Source organism: Capra hircus, unplaced genomic scaffold (assembly GCF_001704415.2).
Source record: "Capra hircus breed San Clemente unplaced genomic scaffold, ASM170441v1, whole genome shotgun sequence".
NCBI lineage: Eukaryota > Metazoa > Chordata > Mammalia > Artiodactyla > Bovidae > Capra > Capra hircus.
This window is the reverse complement of record NW_017215017.1, coordinates 4,331-14,239: the sequence shown is the minus strand read 5'-3', so window position 1 is coordinate 14,239 and position 9,909 is coordinate 4,331. Positions and strand designations below refer to the sequence as shown.

Here is a 9,909-nt window from a genome sequence, read left to right as displayed (position 1 = left end):
GTAGATACGAGAATTCAGAATGAGGGTTCCCAGAAACTGAGCTATTAAGTTATTGATTGATAGCCTTTTAAGAATAGATTCATTTGTCTGCGGAAGTTTAAGAGAGACTCAGCCCAAAGGTGGAAGACCAGGAATGACCTCAAGCTCTGGGCAAGCCTATGTGTATGGCTAATGTTAGAGCAGAGAATGGAGCTATGCCCATGAGTGCTGAATGACTGAGAGGTTGAAATCTCCCTCTTGTTCACTAAAATCCCTGAAACCAACGCTGCTTATCAGTCATTCCACTTTTCTTGGTCTCTTGGTCTCCCTCGTTCTCTCATAATTTCAGATCCATTATGTTGGAGTTTTGTGGCCTCTTCTAATATTAAGAAACTCATTATTTTTCCAATCTCCTTAACCTATTTCCTCCTATTCTCAATACTAGTAGAAGAAGAGGGTCACTCTAAATGCTTTTTGTAAGTCTTCATTCTATGCTCATCATTCAAAAGGTCCTTCTTTTGAAACATATCAATTATTAATATCATCCTTCCCAAAACTCCACCACCATCTTCTACTAGAATCTTCCTCCAACTGCCTCAAAGGCTTTGATGCTTGGCTCAGGATTTTCTAGTTTGCCCTACTCCTGCCAGTAGCCATATTAATTTCAGGGCTATAACAGTCATTATTATAATAATCATTATGATGCCTTCTATTTATTGAGTGCCTACCATGTGTTCGTCACTATGTTTTTCTTTCTTTCTTTCTTTTTTAAAGTTATTTCATGTTATTTCTGGCCTAGCTGGGTCTTCACTCTGCCGCACTCGGCTTTCTCTAGCTGCAGAGAGCAGGGGCCACCCTTGGTAGTGGCGCGTGGCCTTCTCTTTGCGGCGGCCTCCCTCGTTGCAGAGCACAGGCTTTGGGTGCTGCGTCTCAGCAGTGGTGGCTCGCAGGCTCTCGAGCACAGGCTGAGCAGCTGGGGGGCATGGGCCTAGTTGCCCCACAGCTTGTGCAATCTTCCCAGACCAGGAATCAAGCCCATATCCCTTGCATGGCCGGGCAGATTCTTAGCCTCTCAGCCACCAGGGAAGACCTACAATGTGGTTTCTAATCTATCTTTCAGACACTAGCTCTAATCTCTAACAACCCTACAAGGTAGGTTTCATCCTCCATTTACTTACACAGAAGGATGCATGATTCAGAGAAATTACATACCTTGCCCAAAGTCGCAATTTAATTAGCAACAGAACCAGAAGGTAAACATAAATATTATTTGTGCCAAAGCTCAAGCTCCTTCCAAGCTTCCTTAGTAATAAATAACAAGGATCCTACCATTTTCTGAATGACCACTGTGTAACAGCCATTGGGTTTGTACCAATTATTTATAAATCACACAAAATCCTCCACAGTCTAAATCATTCCAGCTTTAAAGACACGAAAAGTGAGGCTCAGAAATGTTACGTAACCTATTCCAAGTCACACTAATGGTCAAAGATTTAAATTCAGGTCACTCAAAGTGAAACATCTCAGTTGACTGCCTTGCTAAAACTCTACCCCAGTTTTCTGTCACTGCATATAAACCACCCAGATTTAATGGTTTAAACCAGTAATAATCATATATGTTCCTCTCAGATCTTCAAGTTGGGCAGGGCTTAGCTGGGAAAGCTCCTCTCTGCTCCATGTGACATCAGCTGGGGTAGTTCAACAAGGCTTGAAGATCTTCCCAAAGGTTCCCCTTGAGGACTGCCCAGTTGGTGCTGGATTTTGGCTGGTTCTTCAGCCTGGGCTGAGGGTCACAGGCCTCTCCATGTAGATCTCTAAGATAGCCTAAGCTTCCTCAAAGCACAGTAGCGGAGTTACAAAGACAAGCATCCCATGAGAGAGCTAGATAGACGTTGTACACCTTTGATGACCTACTCCCAGAAGCCACACAGCATAATTTCATTGCATTTTATGTTAGAAGTCAATCACAAAGCCTGGCTCATATTTAAGGGGAAGTGAATTAGGCACATAAGGAGGAATATCAAATAATCTGTAGAAATGTTAAAACCTACCACACACACTTCTCCCACAATTTCTCACTGATTTCATCTCCACTCTGCTAACCTACGCATGAAAATAAGAACACTTCAGCTTCTTCAATGTCACTTGAAGACAATGTCAAGCACATGATTTTGCCTCTGGTTCCCACCTTCTTTAACTGTTTTCTGCTCTCACCTCTCTCACTACCTTGCTCCTGAACTTGACCTTCTCCTTCAAACACTCTAACCCCTTTCTCCATATTTTCGAGTCCTTCCTCTCCGTTTCGGTTCCACGGCCACGAATTTCACTGCTGCCTTTCCAAGCACCTTCACACTCCCTTCATCATCTGTCCTCTCTTTATCACTTGTAGTCTGTCTTCCCCACAGTTCCTCTCAAATTACTTACTCAGAAATTACCAGTTTCCTCCTAATCATTATCTATTCTCATTTCTCACTCTTGTTCCTATGTGATTAGACACAAGTGCCTGTTCTGACTTCCTTCAAATTTCTTCCTCTTTTTTTATATCCTGGTATATGTTTGTTCACATCTCGGTTCACTTTACCTTAAGACAGTAGCCTGAAATAAACCAACAGGAAGGCTGGTCCTAAAAGCAGAACAGAGCTTAAGCAAGTGTTGAATGATAGCAGAGCAAAGCAGGTTGCCATATATGTAGACCAAATAATTATGGTCTTCTCACAAGGGGCAAGGGATTATGGTGAGAAACCTTGCAATGGCGAACATTTCTTTGCCTGCACACAAGAATCTGCCCTAACCCCTGGGATTGGGATTCACAGGAAAGCACTGGTTCTTAGGAAGAACACACACTAGTTCTGAACTTTTCTTGGCCATGGAACTTTTAGAGCATATGATGAAAGCTCTAGACCCTCCCTTTGAAATAAAATATTTTATTCCAAAAACACCAATGTTCGAATATGGGGGCTAAGTTGCATTATATTAGACTTGTTGCATTTGAGGTGTCCATAGGATTCCAAAACATAGTTTGCTAGAAGATAGTTGAAGATACAGCTATGATGCTCAGAAGAGAAATTTAAAATGAACTAAAGACGGGGGAGGCAATAGTTACAGGATAGTGAATACCACTAGGCCTGATAGCCTCAATAGTGTAAGTATAGTAGATTTCCATGTACGTTAAGGGTAGATTCTTGAGAAACCCTGGAAGGTCAAGGAGAAAGTAAAGTTCATAAAGAGGCTGAAGAGCAGCCAGTGACTTGGGAGGAAAACCTGCGTGTAGATGTCAGAGAATTTCAAGAGGAAAAGGGTTTGTGACATTCAGCAAATACTCATTAATCGCTTCTGTATTACGGATTGAGACACAGCAGTTGAAGAAGTGAGCAAAATCGGCCGCCCCAGGCTGCAGGCTAGCGGGTGCGACGCCGCAGCCTGGGCGGCCTGCGTGCACGCGTGCGTCGGGCCGCGTGGGAGCGGCGCCGCCGTTGCCCCGCCCTCCCTTGGCGCGCTCCGGCGTCCGCCCGCTGCGTGTCCGGGTATTTGAATTGCACTTCCGCCATCTTTCCAGCCGTCAGTCAGACGGGCGTGGAGATGCTTCTGCCAGTAACATCGCAATGGCTGCCCAAGGAGAACCCAAGTTCAGTTCAAACTTGTATCGGTTGGTGATGGTGGTACTGGAAAAACTACATTCGTGAAGCGTCATCTGACTGGTGAATTTGAGAAAGAAGTATGTAGCTACCTTGGTGTGAGGTCCATCCTCTTGTGTTCCATACCAGCCGAGGACAGATTAAGTTCAATGTGTGGGATACAGCTGGTCAGGAGAAATTTGGTGGACTGAGAGATGGCTATTATATACAAGCTCAGTGTGCCCTTATAATGTTTGACGTAACATTGAGAGTTACTTACAAGAATGTACCCAACTGGCATAGAGATCTGATACGAGCGTGTGAGAATATCTCAGTTGTGCTGTGTGGCAATAAAGTGGATATAAGCACAGAAAGGTTAAGGCAAAGTCAATTGCCCTTCCACCGAAAGAGAATCTTCAGTACCATGACATTTCTGCCAAAAGTAACTATAACTTTGGAAAAGCCGCTTCCTCTGGCTTGGCTAGAAAACTGATTGAGCCCCTAACTTGGAGTTTGTCGCCAATGCCTGCCCTTGCCCTGCCAGAGGTGGGCATGGACCCAGCCTTGGCAGCACAGTTTGAGCACGATTTAGAGGTTGCTCAGGACAACTGCTCTCCCGGATGAAGATGATGACCTGTGAGAAAGTGAGGCTGGGGCCCAGCGTCAGAAGTCTAGTTTTATAGTCAACTGTCCTGTGATGTCAGTGGTGCAGCGTGTCTGCCGCTTTATTATATAGCTAAGCAGAACATGTGCTTAATCTTTGGATGCTGAAGGAAACGGACGGGCTTTGGAGTGAAAGTGGCAGTTTAAAAAAAACTTCAGTGTTTGGACCTGCATAGTTAGGTGTTTTGAAACAGTTGTTTCCTCCTTGAGTTTCAAATAGAAGACTGCTATCTATGGTCACATGACAATATTGAGAGGTGCAGTCTTGTTCCTGTCATTCCCATTCCTTTTTGTTTAGAATCAAAGTTGTATTTCAAATATCTTAAAAAAAAAAAAAGCAAAATCTGTGATCTATGAGGTGAAGAGACAATTAATTAGTCATTATGAGTGTGACAAGTTAAGTCCAAAATTCTCTTTGGGATGAGAAGTTTAGATCTAAGTTCACATCATGACTTCGGTTTACTGTTCTCTGCTCTCCTAGGCAGTCAGTCTGAAGCCATTTTATTGACTCAGGTACACGCTTTTTCAGTCCCTATGTGTTCAGCCTAATAACATTCTACCACTTGTGCTTATGGACTTCCTAGTGGTTCAGTCCCTTAGACTGCAAGGAGATCAAACCAATAAATCCTAAAGGAAGACAGTCCTGAATATTCTTGGAAGAGCTGAAGCTGAAACTCCAATACTTTGGAACCTGATGCAAAGAAACTGACTCGTTGGAAAAGACCCTGATGCTGGAAAGACTGAAGGCAGGAGGAGAAGGGAATGAGAGAGAGAGAGATGGTTGGATGGCATCACCGACTCAATGGACATGAGTTTGCAAGCTCTGGGAGTTGGTGATGACAGGGTAGCGTGACATGCTGCAGTCCACAGGGTCGCAAAGAGTCAGATGTGACTGAGGTACTAAACAGCTGAACGGAGTGGCTCACTGGTAAAGAATCCATCTACCAATGCATGAGGCTCATGTTCAATCCTTGGTTGGGAAGGTCCCCTGGAGAAGGAAATGGCAACCCACTCCAGTATTCCTGCTGGAAAATCACATGGACAGATGAGTCTGGTGGGCTATGTCCATGGAGTCACAAAAGAGTTGGACAGGACTTAATGACTAAAGAACAACGACGACGATGACCTGCGCTTAGATTTCACTCCTGCCGCTGCGACATGTGCCCTGAGCAGCTGATTTCTGCTCCCCTCAGCTGTCCTCTGCTATGCTATACTGGACAAGGGCTCAAGGCTCGTTTAAATCCAAGCACCACCACTTAAAGAGCTACCCGCACACTAATGCAGGCTAAGTTGCTTCGACTGAAGCAACAGTTGTCCGACTCTTTGCAATCCTACGGACCTTAGCCAGCCAGTCTCCTCTGCCCATGGCATTCTCCGGGCAAGATTACTGGAGTAAGTTGGCATGCTCTCCTCCAGGGGATCTTCCTGACCCAGGGATTGAACCCATGCCTCCTGCACCTCTTGCATCGGTAGGCGGGTTCTGTACCACTAGCTTCACCTGGGAAGCCCCAAGAAGCTACATAACTCCAGTCAAGTAGCTCACCACTATGAACGTCACTGACTCTTTAATGCTACCTCCCTTCTATTGATATTCGGGGGCATTAAATCAGACAACATTTGTAAAACTACACAGTGCTGACTTAATGCTAGTTAAATATCAAAAGCAAAACGAAAAGACTAGTGATTAGGACCAATCAACCTCCCTTGTTTTAGCAAGGAAGCTTTAGAAAGACCAGCCTCACCCCATCACACTATTTAACAGAATAACGGGAAACTGCGTATTTCAGAATACTTGTAAGAACCTTCCTCCTCTCTCAAATACAGCAGAGAGGTCAAATAACAGAAGCCTGTGAAGTGTCCGTACACTGGGAAAGAACACCTTGGGTGAGTTTCAAAAACCATTTCAATTGATTAGAGAACGAAAAGTCAGCAATCACTGGGCTGCAGAGTGAATGGGAAGTGAGAAGGTGAAAATGCTATCAAGTTGCCTTTCAGGAAATGTGGGTCTAGCAGGAAGGAGAGTGCGGCACTATTTAATTATAATTAGCTTGTGCTCCTCGACAATCACCTGAACTTGCCCCAAATAGAGCTGAATTGGTCTTCTTGGCCTTATTTGAACAAAACCTCATTTATTTTCTCTCAGATATAGAACGCGTTAAGGTGGTTTTAAATATTCATCCTGTTCTAATCACCAGCTTTCTCTCTTTCCTGCCAATTTGATGACATTTATGTATTGAGAGGAGTGGCGAAATCTCTTTCTGGGAGTGTTTAAGAAATGGAGAGACATGATTCTTGAAAGGATTCAACTTTGGTTTAAACTAGATGACCTCTGAAGTTCCTTTCTCAATAGCACAAGTTAATGCTCTCCGAGCTCCTCTATATAAAATCAATTATAAGTGGCCATATCCATCTCTCCACTGAGAAAGGACCCATCTATTCTTGCATACATCCCCTATCTGATAGCAGATGTATACTCTAACTCCGGGTACTTAGGAAGGCTACTGATAGCTTTCAACTATATGGCCCCATTTAGACTCTGCTTTCACTGCCAAAAAAAGTCAAGAGGACCATATTCACATAGCACTTTTCTCATTAAAGCCAAACATGAGCCTGAACCACCCCCCACCGCCCCCGCCACAGACACATCTTTAGCACTCAAACCAATAACGACCTCATTTAATTCCAGCACAGAACAATGTCTTTCACTTAAAATTAATGTCTTGTCCACATAAAATTGAAATACAGAATGCAGCCTTCCTGATGATGAGTAGAAAGCATAAAGGTGACTTTTAAGGAGATAAATTTATTCTGTCAGGGAGGGAATAAAAACCTTTTGCTATTCACCTGTGACTTGAACACTCCTAAGCAATGAGTTCTTCCCTTCTTTGTAGCTAAATATGATGTGTCACTCAGCCTTCTCTTGCTCTCATGTGTTAAATTAAAATACATCATTAATATATACATCGTTTCTGATCCTCACGTGGTTAATGGCTCCGTACTGAAGGACTAGGCTGTGTGTTGGCATCCAGTAGGCATGCTCACAGAATAATATATACACAAATGGATGGGCAGCAGGGAACATGGCACTTTAAATTATTTAAAATAGCATAATTGCATCGCCTCCATTTACAGAGAATATCAAGTGAGGCAGCACAAATTGTTTTGAGTTAATGGAATAATAAAGAATTATGATGGTCCAATAAAGATTTCTCAAAATAAAATTATATAGAAATATTTGTGTGTTAAATATGTAATTGAACAGAGGGGTATTTTATTCAATGAGTCAAAAAATCCAAAGTTTGCATTCAACGTCCTGTTATCTAATTTCGAGATGTAACATGAGATAAATAAATTACATTGGCTATTCTCTTGAAGAAATCTTACTCGGGCTGTGTTTTTAATGTAGATGCAACTAGCACTTGGTCTAAATATTAAATATTTAACAAATCTTCCAGGTGTGTTTTAGCATCATTGTTATCACCATCAACCCATTTTGCAGATAGTGAAAATAATCAGAATTTGTTCAATGACAGGCATGAATTTTAATTCGTTTAACACAATGATTCTGTGAAATAGGTACAACTATTACCACCGTTTCCACTGTTACCACACTCCCCAAGTAGAGAAAACGAACAACAGAATGTTTAAGTAATTGACTCAAACTCACCAATGAATAAAGAATGCAGTCCATCCTGCCACAGAAAGAACAGTGAGGCTCAGAGCAGACAGTTATCTCAGTCAAGGCCACATAGCTAAAGCGAAGTGAAACTGAAATTCAAACCTCTTTTTTAACTCTACTATTTATTATGGGGATTTTCAAATAGATACTCAACTAGAGAAAATGGTACTGTGAACTCCAAACAAGCTTTTAGTCCAAAATCTAAAGTCCTTTCTCTAGAACATGATTCATCTATGATGGACATATTTATCACAATAATTTCTAATGGAAAGAGTTTCAGTGTTATTTCTAAGAGGTAAGATGTGTTCATTATAAAACCACTTATGCAGAAGAGAAGGGTGTGCCTCTACTAACAGCTTGTGCCAATCCTTCCCGACTTTCTCTGCGCGTATCTGTCCATGTGTGGTAGTAGCACTGTTAGTTGCTCCGTCACGTCTGGCTGCGACCCCACAGCTGCAGCCCGCCAGGCTTCTCTGTCCATGGGATTCTCCAGGCAAGAATACTGGAGCGGGTTGCCATTTTCTTCTCCAGGAGACCTTCCTGACCCAGGGATCGAACCCAAGCCTCATGCATTGCAGGCAGATTCTTTACTATATGAGCTACAGGGAAGTCCCTGTATGTGCATGTATAGAGATACAACTATTCTTTACAAAATGGAATCATACCATATACACTTTTAAAGCTTGCTGATTTTTGCTTTTAAATGCACCATGGACATATTTCCATTACAATGACCATTGATCTATATCTTCATTCTTAATGGTTACAATCATATCAATGAACCATCATTTACTTAACCAATCCCTTATTGATGAACATTTATATTTTATTAATGCTTTGTTACTATAAAATATTGAGGCAACTCTCCTATCTTATAGGTCTTTATATGCTTGTAAAATTAATTCTTAGACATTCCTGCAACATAATAGGTGCTCAATAAATATGAGGAATTAACGGATGAAGGAAAAGTGGAGCGGTTTGATCAAAGAAATGGTAAATCTTTTATTTTGATATATATTGCTAAATTGCCCACCAGAGAAGTAATTAATCCATTTTCTGATTTTTCATCTTATTTTTAACTTTCTTTACAGTCTAAATATTTTAGAAAGTTTCCAATGTTTTACTTTGTGGTCCTGTCTTCGAAACAGTGATCTGTAGGGTTAAGAGCTCAGCAACTTCTGAAAGCCAATTGTCAGATTTTCAGGAATTTTGAGGATCAAACATAAAATGTAGCTGTTATTTAAAAATTACATAAACTTACGATTAAATTATATTTAAAACAAAATCAATAAATACTAGTTACTTTACTAGATGCTCCTGTTATCTACACTTTGGAAATCAGTCATGACGGTCACGTGCAGATAGTGGACACAGCAGCACGATATTCCACATCTTTTGCCAGCTCCACATTCAGTGACGTCACTGGTAGCTTAAAATTGGTTGTGAAGGGAGTATTTACACCATGGAAATCAGCTAGTGCTACAAATCAGGGCTTGATTTAGTTCTGAAACTGAGTTCAGTTAATTAATGAGAAGGGGATGAAAAGAAGTTTAACAAGCCACATATCAGATTTAATAATATTTTTATCAGGAAAAGAGTTAGCAGACTGAGATGCAACTCCATGTGTCAAAAAATCATGGCTGAATATTGACTAAGTTCAAAGTCAGAAAAAAATCAAAAAAAGCATTCTGAAAAATTACATTACAAAAAATTGATTACATTAATAACATTTATTGACAGTAAAGACTATTGTGTATTTTTATTTTTAAATTGTATGCTAGGTATCCTCTATTTTAGTAAAAAATGTATAATATTTATGTACGTATATATATTTGCATACAGTTTTTTTCAGGGACCTAGTTGTGAAGCATTTAATGGCACATTACTGTTTAAGTTTTATATTTTGAGGGACATTCTCTTTATAGAAATTGAAATACATGTATTGTTTTCTATTCTAAGTTCCTCTGTGCAGTT

The 9,909-nt window shown here is 41.1% G+C and overlaps 1 pseudogene; it reads left to right on the top strand.

Annotated features, from left to right (window-relative positions):
• Positions 1–3,581: 3,581 nt before the first annotated feature.
• Positions 3,582–4,366, top strand: LOC102177019 (annotated as a pseudogene).
• The last annotated feature ends 5,543 nt before the right edge of the window (positions 4,367–9,909 follow it).